The sequence below is a fragment of the Drosophila santomea genome, chromosome 2R, assembly GCF_016746245.2.
Source record: "Drosophila santomea strain STO CAGO 1482 chromosome 2R, Prin_Dsan_1.1, whole genome shotgun sequence".
In the NCBI taxonomy this organism is placed as follows: Eukaryota; Metazoa; Arthropoda; class Insecta; order Diptera; family Drosophilidae; genus Drosophila; species Drosophila santomea.
The window spans coordinates 22,484,174-22,494,484 of NC_053017.2; the positions used below are offsets into that span (position 1 = coordinate 22,484,174).

A 10,311-nucleotide genomic window follows, 5' to 3' on the forward strand; every position below is an offset into this window, starting at 1 on the left:
AGGAAGGGCCAAGAACGCGATAAGCTTATGAGTTTGGGCTTTAGTTCTGCATATGATTTTTTTTATTTATGTTCGCAATTCTGGTTATACTGATAATGACATGGTGGCTTAAGCTAGGTCTTGTGAAGGTAGTTTCCCTAAATCGTTTAAAGATGAACTAACTTTTGAGCTTGCTAAGATTATTATAATACAATGTACTTTTATATTCTCTAGCTTTGTGGTCCTCAAAAACTCCTCAAAAATTTCTCGATTGTTGTCGCAAAATGAATACTGAATACTGATTAGCATGCCTGCATCAAGTGGTCTTTGATTTAAAAACCATCTTCCCAAAGAGTTAACTAAAAAGGATGTTCATATAAAATTATCCTTCAAGTCACTTTGTGAAAGTCGCTGGCCGTATTGGTGTGCTTTCCTATCCGTCATTTATCGGTGCATGGCTTGTCCACCCGTGCTCCCCAATCCCTCCTGGAAGGAATAAATTGAAAAACTCATGCTCCCGCCTAAGATATATGAGCGTATACATGCTCGCACACACACGCTCGCATAGGTACATTCGTATGTAAGCATATTTACCCATGTACGAATCAGGCATCGCCATCATCTCCTTCCCCTCCCCGGATCCGAGCTCCCCTTCCGGCACCTTCCCGTTTCGACTCCTTTCCAGCTTTCACGTATGAGAGTGTGCAATGCGAGTTGTATTCGTCATACACGCTGCGTTGACGTCGACTGCAACTGAGGCGCCAGCAGCGCTGCCCGCTGCGCAGCTCGGCTTTTACTTGGTATTCGCTTAATATTTTTTTTTGCTCCACGCTTTTTTCGTTCCAAGCTCCAACCGAGAGAAAGAGCGAGCACTATGGCAGAAAGAGAGAACAGTTCACACATAGATATACACACACATACAAAGCAGACTGTTGTTGTTGTTATTTGCTGCACACGAGTTGGCGCTTTAATACATATAGCGGTATATGAGTGTGTATGTGTGGGTGTGTGTCTGACTCTTACATGATTTTTATTTCCTTTTTCAGTTGACGCTGGCGCTGTTGTTGTTGTTGTTTTGCTCCCCAGTTTTTAGACTCCGCCTTTTTTGTCGTCTGCATGTCTCTGGTTGTGTGTCTCTGCCTTCCCACCGTCCCGCACCATTTTCAGCGGCCAACCTCCATCGGCCCCGCACTTTCTACTGTTGTGGGATTTTTAAGCGACGTCGTCGTCTCTGCTTGTACTAGAAGGCTAAAATGGGGGAATGGGTGGAATGGGTGGAATGGGTGTTAGGCGGTGGGCCAGAGGCTGCCTGGTGAAAGAGTGAATGTATGTAGCAGTGTGCTTCGGTTTCGTTTCGTTCCATTCGCATCGTGTGATTTATTCTCTGTGCTCGTTGCGTACTTATGCTCACTTGCCCTGTGTATGTGTGTTTGGCTCATTTTAACTCTCATCCATTCGTTTTTAACTTGATGTGTAGTTGGGTCTCCCAGCAAAACGACGAATGGGAAACGAATGAATTCTGCTTGGAAACATGTTTAGGTTTATTTAGAACACGAAATCATACATACGAGTGAAAATTTATGTACTTGCACCTTCACCTCCTTACTTTCCCTATATACTATATTGTAGTGCACTGCGTTCAAATTCTTGCATGCGATTGACTGAAATGGCTGATATGTTTCTAGGAGGGAGGGAGTAAACAGGACGTATGACAAATTGCGTATTCGACAAGGTGGTTTTAGTCAAGGTATACATGTTTAAGAACGGGCACAGTCATCGAGTTGACATACACGAAAAAAATATTTGAACAAAAGAGAGAATGGAAATGTGGTTAATTAAAGCTGGTCAGAACTCTACTTAGAAGAGCTACTCGGGCATCGTTCAGCGAGCACCAGGTCTCACAAAGGGTTATTTTAAAAGGAGAGTACTCTATTTAAAAAGAAGAGAGCCCCACTTCCAGCAATGACAGTCAAAAGGAAAGGGTTTGACAATGGCAATGCAACCCATCGAAAAGCACTTGCGAATGGGAAAGGCAACGGTTGAAAAATCAAGTAATAGCAAGTAAGAATTTTATAAATAGACCAAAAGAAAGTTTAATTTAATTCAAGTCAAGGCCAAGTCCTAAGCGGCAGAGGGTGGACTACAACGCGGAAGTTAAATCGCAGAAGGGCAGCAAGAGACGGAAAGCGGGTCATTTTAAGGTCATTCACACTTCGGACCAGGTCCGGCCCGGCGCTGACCTCGCGATGGTGGCTACTTTATTACTTTAAGATTTTGCCTTGACTTTGAACAACAGTTCGCCTGGATGGTTTTTTCTTCGTTTCGTTCTGCACCTCGCCGTCTTGACCAAGCACAATGGACTCCTGGAAAAAATGCGCAAGTTTTCTCAGGGTTTTTTACTTTTTTATTTTCGTTCTTTACTCTGTGCTCGGCCATAATGACCGAAAGCCACGTAAAGTTTACTTGAGACGTTGCACATAATGAATAATTTCCGGACAAGTGTTGACAGTTAGAGGTCCGTAAAAAGAAATCAGTAAATATCAATTTTAGATACTTTATTGATTTTATAACTTTCATTATATGAGTAAAGCGGATTCTTTGAAAAGTATGTACAGGCCTTAATAACTACTTTTTGGCACAACTTGTTCTTTACGCTGTTTTTAGAATAAGAATAGAATAGGCAAGATTAGCCGAACGGCGCTAACGCTTTTAGATTTTAAAAACATGTTCCGATTTTGTTTTATAACATTTGGGAAAAATGGGTCAAAATTTAATTAAAGGGAGAAGTTTTGTTTTTAGTTCAACAAAGCATAAAAGTCAGCAAAATGACTTATGGCAAAACTACGTATATTTTTGTTTGCTTCTTTAGGTGCAACTTCTATTTGGTAGTCAAATTACTTGACTTAGCTATTGATCCTGTACTACCTTTATAACTAATAATAATGTAACGTTATTAAAGTATATCTATAAATCTCAATCCCAGCTTTTTAATTTAACTAAATATAAGTTAGTCCAGGTAAACATATTATTTTCGATTATAAAAAGATGTTCTAACCACAAATGTACCGAATTAGAATCCACCCTAACTTCCAAAACGGATGAGCAGCAGTTGACTGCCATTAAATATTCAATTGAAGTTCTCTTCGTACTTCCTTTTCCCTACCCGCCTTCCGATTTCGATTTGTATCCAAATGTCATTTTTTATTTGGCATCTTTTGCATTTTATTTGCTACGTTTGCGAGCAGCCTCAACTGCGATATATACCTACCATGATAGACAGCAATATATATATATATATATATTTGCTCTTGTATGTATATACATACGTATGTATGTAGCTGGGGCTGCCCATTTGGATACGCAATTCCGTTGACAATGTGTTGCACAACGGCCAATGGGAATCCTCGGTGCTGTCGAAGGACTCGCCGCACGGCCGGATTTAGTTCTCAATTTTTCCCATTTCTTTGTCACTCATGCGACGCACGAGTATGGACCCAGTGGAGTCAGAAGTGCTTGGACTTGTGCTGCTTGGGGGCTTATTGGTACGAGGGATGGTGGGATTGAGGGCGTGAGACTCTCTCCGCTGGCACTTGGAAATATAAAAGTTTTTTCAATTGATTTTTTGCTACTTTTTTTGTTTTATTTCCGATGGCACGTATTCCTTGTATTTTCCGTTTCTTTCTTACTTTGGCGAGGGGTTTGAGAAATTGGTTGAAATCAATTGGATTTGGTGGCATAAAGTTTTTGAGCGACAGCCGGCCGATTCAGGCTGCTAGGTGGCTTTGGCATTAGCATTTTCAATCGTCTGCGTAACGTTGGTGGAGGATGGGTGCTACATATGGCCCTATGGATTTCGATTTGCCTGCCTATCGGCGCATGAATTTGAATTACCAAAGTACTGAAGACAACTGAAGCAACAGCAACTCCCGAGACAGGATCACCTCACATTAGGAGTCAAGTAATTGGTATTTGACGTTATAGTTGATAGCAAGTTGGAAGTCCCCATTCTTGAATTGGCTACTAATGAATATCGATTTGTACATTTTTGAAATAAAATTAGCTGCGCAATCCTTTGCCTTAGGACATTTCGTTTCCATGACAGTAAGGCAGGCTCGCACAAAATGAACATTCCTTTCACAATTCATTTATTGCTTTCGGCGAAGGTAGACATTTTCGTTACTTATTTTAATGCAAATGCGATTGAACCGTTTATCAAATATTTCCTGGTTACACTGAGCACCAAGAACGACAATAACAACAAAAGGACCGAGTACAACAAAGGCAGAGCCTCGAAATCACAACACCACTAAATCAACAACCACAACAAGACACCCTCTCCCTTACAAGGACGGAGATAGGAAAATTGGCAAACTCAGGAAAATGCGCCACGCAAAAGGAAAAATTTGCAAGCCGAAAATCAGATTGTGTAAAGTCGAGTTAAGTATCCTTTATGGGGTTCGCTGAGCAGGGCACAGGATTAGGATATGGGTAACATGTTTGCCAATACTTGTTGGGACACACCCCTCTACGCCATTCTGCCATCCCCGCCTCCACCCCCGCCATTGTTGCTGCTGATTACGTAATGGTTTGGCACTTGATGATTGTTCTGCGGCGGCATGAAATTGATGTTTTTGCCAATTTTGCAATTGAATTGCAATCAAAGCGATGACGTGAAATAGAAAACCCATAGTCGCAGGGGTAGATGCTCACTTCGTCAGGGAAGGGATGGAAGAGAAAGTCCTGCTCTGCAGTCGTTTGGTTTGTGCAAAACCGAAAATATGAAAGTGAAAGCCAAACTAAATTAGGGTACGCCTGATTCTTTCCTTCCCTGCTTTTTGCAAACATTGAAGAGCCGCTAAGAGGGGGAATTCGAGAGGAGGATGGGCCGTCGTTTAGTTTATTGGCTGCCTTTTATGAGGGTGAGGGTGTATGTTTGTTTACGTGCAGCGGGTGTGCGAAGTTGCGTGTCATAAATTTTGGTTCCCAGAATAAATTTGCACACCGACAAAGTAGAGGGCTCTCTTCCTTAACTCCGCCCACTCCGCCCCTTGGGGGCAGCATGCGGCGCCTGTCAACGGCTCATGGTTATAAAGGGAATTGCCCCGCATCTCAGAGGTATTATTATCTGATTGTCATACAATCCGTATCTGCTAAGGGGCCTCAGTTAAGTCAAAATTCATCTGGTGGAAAATTGGACATGAATTAAAATGAATTAACAAATGTATCTCCTTAGTAATTTTTTAAAAATATATGTGCACTATATTCTTTTTACCAAAAATAAATCGATATAGTGCCGAAAGGATGTGTGTCACAGAGCTCTCCAGGCCGATTAAAGCAAGGCTATCCAGTCTGCAATTCGCGAACTACTGCCAAGTGGCGCTTCCTTGTCCAACTGCTCAGTCTAAGGTCTCTGGTTTCCCTGCTGTTCATAAACGATTATCATCCATTATGAGTAGTTTCCATGGCGAGACCTCGCCCCTTACCTGAATGCGCAAAAGGCTACGTATGGCATTCCTTTGAAAATGTTTGTTTTACTACGTGACCGATAATTCCATACCTCGACTCCTGCCACTGCTGATCCTCCAGAGGCGATACACACGCGAGCCAGGCAGACTATAGGGTCAGTTTATTTCGCTACACAGATGATCTACATGAAGGCAAAGGCCTTGCGCAGTCCTCGTCTGCAGAAGCAACACGTTGAGCTGCAAAGTTCAATTAAGTTGACTTTCTCTCCGTACCCCTCGAAGCATATGCATTTGCATTGGTCACGTTCTAGAGCGTGTAATATTTTAAGGTTTTTTTATTTCGCTCGTACTTATTATTATTATTTTACAAATAAGTACAAATACGAATTTTAGTAGAAACCTGCACGATTGGGAGTGCAATTTGAAGGGCTTGGACAAACGACAGTCGGGATTGGATCATTGCAGGGCAGTGAACACCGTTAGAAAGATGTTAAATTCATATTAATGCACGCAACATTTTTATTGCTGGTTAACCCCAGTTGATATGAAAATTCCTCGTTTGTATTTTTTAGTATTTCCGCTTATTTCCGGTTGCTTAATTTAATGGCTGTGCTGATTTAGCAGTCTAGCTATTAGAGCATCTTCCCTTCTTCCCTTGTTCTTAAAAGGGGCTGTTTGGTTAGCATGACCTAGGACAACCTGCTCAAAATAAAAAGCCAGGCAACCGAAGCTATATAAAAACCGGTCTGGCGCGTTGCAATATGACTTGTCGCCTTAATTGATTTGCGGCTGCTGCTAGGAACAGCCGAAATAACAACAGCACAATAACTTTAAGTAGCCTTTGGCCTACCGCCCTCTGCGGGCACCACTCACCCCTACGGATAATCGTCACCCCTTTTCAAATTATTTTTATTATGATTGCCCACCTTTTGTTGCTGCTACCGAACCTGAAACTGACCTCTGTGCCGACCCGTGTCCATTTATTTGTTCGTGCGGTCAGTCTGTTGTCGCACGTCTGCAGCCCAATCCGTCGTCGTAATGGACGCTGGGTGACCTTTGCTTGACGCCGTTCCCCTGCTTGTTTGCGCACCACTGCTGCCCTCCGCTTCGTTTGAATCGCACTCGAATTGTGGGTCAATTCCTGATTAAGTTGTAATTTGTTAACGAAATAAAAGTGTTTAGGCAGGGATCGCAAACTGATCCAGACCGGTTTTACCGGGAAACTGTGATATATGGATGTAGTCGAGAATGAACTAGGCCCAGTGGCAATATATGCATCATACTCGTATGACTACTTCGCTTGTATAAAAACAGAAAAGTTTGCCATACGTTCGGCAATGTTTGATTTGCAATCATAAGGTAAATGAAGGCTCAAAGGTTTACCGGAATCAATATCGCAATTCGAGACAAATACACAAAAAATTAGCAAAATGCTTAATGTTACGGTGATGTTGATGTAAATGCCGGCAAGGGATCTCAGAAAATATTCATTGCCCATCAACAGCATGGCTTTGTTCCAATCTGCGAAACGTGCAACGAACGTCTGAGAAACGATTACTCTGTATAATGTGGCCTGATCCAAATATGCATCGTAAATTGTGCGGCTCGAAGAGCGGACTCCAGACCCGTCACTGAGTTGACCAACTGGCTAGTCAAAGTGAATTACTTTGCTGTTCCTTTCCGCTCGTGGATATGTGTGGCATATGTCGGTAATTGCATGTTGTGAAAATTACCGTATCTGTATCAGGCTCTGATTGTGTGACTGTAGGACTCGCCACGTTTTCTTTGCCGCCAAGACTCCGTAATTTCATCTGAGAACGCATCGAATTCGCTCAAATTTTTAATAGATCGTGAAAACAGACAGCACGTCTAAAGCTAATAGGAAATGGCGCGATGCTTAAAGCAGCAAATATTATATTATTTGCATTCCGGTGGAATTTATCGGAGTTTTCCCAAACCTTTTTGCTCTCTGCCCACGCCCAATGCTTGACGAGACCCACCAAGTGCCATGTTGACATTTGACAGTTTAGCAGAGTCGCTTGGTAGAAACCGCTAACAAGGGTAAATGCAAACACCAGCACAGCATCAGCCCAGAGAAAATGTTTTTCCAGTGGTTTTTCCACGACATTGCGAAAATTTGCAAAATCCCAAGCACACGTCGATGGCGTCGTGGCGGGGGCGGGGGCGGGAACAAGGATGGGTGGTGGTGGCTTGTATATGTGCAGATTTTGGTTGGCTGCACACACTTTCTTCCCTTTTATATCAACAGAAACCGTAGCCAGGAATCAGTGCAAAGGGCGCGGAACTCTCCCCTGGCTGCCCTTTGCCAAAATGTTTTTATTGGAATTTTATTTTATTTCATTGGATTTTGATGGTTTCATTGTCTGTCCCGGGGTCCGCAGTAATGGAGTCACTGCGGCCAGCTTCCTTTGGCTGCCTTCACGCAACGATGCAAGCGAAATGCGTATGCAAATTCTCTTCTGACTCTAACGGAAGTTTTGGCAAGTGCCCTCGGGAGTGGGGTTTAGATTTGCTATTTAACGGGGGTGGGAGTTGAGGGTAGGAGGAAATTGTGGGGTTTTGTTTGTTGTTATACAAAATTACACACGCACTCTTTGCGATGCATTGCTTGACATTTACTGCTAATGAAGTCAATTGCCGCTATTTATCTTTGTGCTGGGGGCACGAAAATTCTGAGTTGTGGATTTGGGAGCTCTTACTTTCATTGCTCGATTTGGATTCTATTTCGGATATAAGATATTGTCAATACTACCAATACAAGAGATAATGGAGATAATATCATGGGCTCATGATATTGACATATGAACATTCGTAACTAGAGTAAAAAAACATGAACTTCCTTAGTAGTAGTAGTTTTTAGATCAAAGTTTAAAGAGAGATCAATGCAGTTTTTACTACTAAGACCTTCCAACATACCAAATCACCATGTGGGCGTGAAAATACCAAACACTCGGATTAATTGCAACTGATAGCACAAACTTATAAACTTCCTCGTGGCTTCAGGAGCTCACCTTGTATTTCCAAGTGCGCGTGCTTAAATAAATCATATTCTTGACTAGAGTGTCTGATCCATTGAAGATCTCATTTTAAGTGCAGGAGTGCCCCAAACTAAAAACGTTCAAGAAACACTATTGTGGGTATTACGGAAACTTTAAACATCTAAACAGCACAATTGACAGCAAAAGCTAGCCAACCTGTTCCAACATATATTAATGAATCACAATACTTGGGGCAAAGGGCGAATATTTAGCTAAAGTGACCGTTTCAATGTTGGAGTCAGCAGGAAATAACTGGATGCAAAAGATAACAATTTAATACCCGGAAGTAGTAATAATAATAACTGAGACTACCTTTAGTTGCCGTAGTTCTTGATAGACTAAAATGCAAGAATTGTTGATGGGCTGTATAACGTATAAAGAATATTTTCTGTAATATCATAATGCAGAAGACTTTTGAATGGAAGGTTGGTCTTCGAGAATATCAGGATGTTAGACTAAAGGGTTATGTAAAGTTTTGAATAATCCTTTTATTTACTTAAATATTTACACAACAAATATGCCGATAAGTGTGAATATAGCTTTACCTTTTTTACAAATTGTAACTAAATAAACTATAAGATATATTTCGTAATATTCGAATAAAATCACTGAATTAATTTTAAATTACATAGCTCGACAACCAACCAATAAAAGCTTCGACAACGACTGTGTGCAAATGTGTTAGGAAGCACTTCTGAACAGTTTGTAGTGCAAAAATCACTAGCAAAGTGTTGCCGAATACCGCACTTTAGAAGCTAAATGACCCCAGGGCCCCCCTTTCCAAAACCAAGCCACCACAGGAAGGACCAGAGAAACTGGCCTTCACATCTCAATGCCTGCTTAGGCCGCGATGATAGTGGCGATGGTGGCTACAGTCACGGTCAAGGCAAGTCCACACTAACAAGACTTTCTGCGACTGCTTCCTGCGCCTCGCCTCAGCACCTTCCACAGTATTCCCTTTAAACCGCATAAGCCCATAACGCATACAAATATTACATTTAAGGCCGGCTAGTTTACGTTTCGTGTCAGGCAAGCATCGAAGCCTGCTCTGTGATATGATCTCCGCGGAACGCCAACTGCGCGTGGGCAACCTCCACTGCCACGGCTCTGGGAGTTACAGGTGGGTGGGAGAAATAACCGCCTGGGAGTTTGGGCATTATTGCGTAGCCACGATTGTGCGACTATCATCCAGAGTTCGGCTGTGGGTTTAGTGTCTTGGCAAATTCGTTAAATTGCACGTGAGATCTCTTGATAAAATGTCATTTTTACCGAATGTGCTTCATTATTTACGATGATGACTGCTTAACAACATTTTTGTATTCTACAATTTTTTATCAAATTTTCTATTGAAATTAGTTTTCACACCTAAATTTTTAACCGTAATGAATAAACTTCCCCAAAACTGAGAGGAAGTTAAAAGAATGCACCACCGGGCCTTTGCAAAGGCAGACATCAACACCCTTTTGACCTTTTGGTTAAGAGCAATAAAACTTAAGGTGTATGAAGAAGAATCAAAGAGCGTAGATGAAAATAAATTGGCATTTACAACAGTGGGGCATACATTGAAATTTTATCAAATAAAAGACAATGCCGCCGTCTCTGAGCAATTTATTCCACAGTGGCATAACAAAGACAAAGAAACTGAACACGTCAGTGAGGGGCAGGAACGTGAATTGAAAAATCCTTCACCTTCGCTTTTTACAAATGACGCCCCGAGAGACTAAGGAAAAATACCGTGGTTGTGAGCACACTCCCAACTGGAGTTCTGGAATAAGTTTTAAAAAGTGTACATACTCGTATATACATTT

The 10,311-nt window shown here is 41.9% G+C and overlaps 1 protein-coding gene across 1 annotated transcript in view; it reads right to left on the bottom strand.

The window, feature by feature from the left end:
- Positions 1 to 8,624, bottom strand: part of LOC120445161 (protein jim lovell) — a 36,443-nt gene extending 27,819 nt beyond the window's left edge. The window contains exons 1-3 of the mRNA XM_039625336.2: positions 8,477 to 8,624; positions 1,003 to 1,498; positions 574 to 851 (exon numbers count right to left, since the gene is read on the bottom strand). The gene's annotated coding sequence lies outside the window, so the exon portion shown is untranslated. The remainder of the gene's footprint in view (positions 1 to 573; positions 852 to 1,002; positions 1,499 to 8,476) is intronic.
- Between the last annotated feature and the right edge of the window lie 1,687 nt (positions 8,625 to 10,311).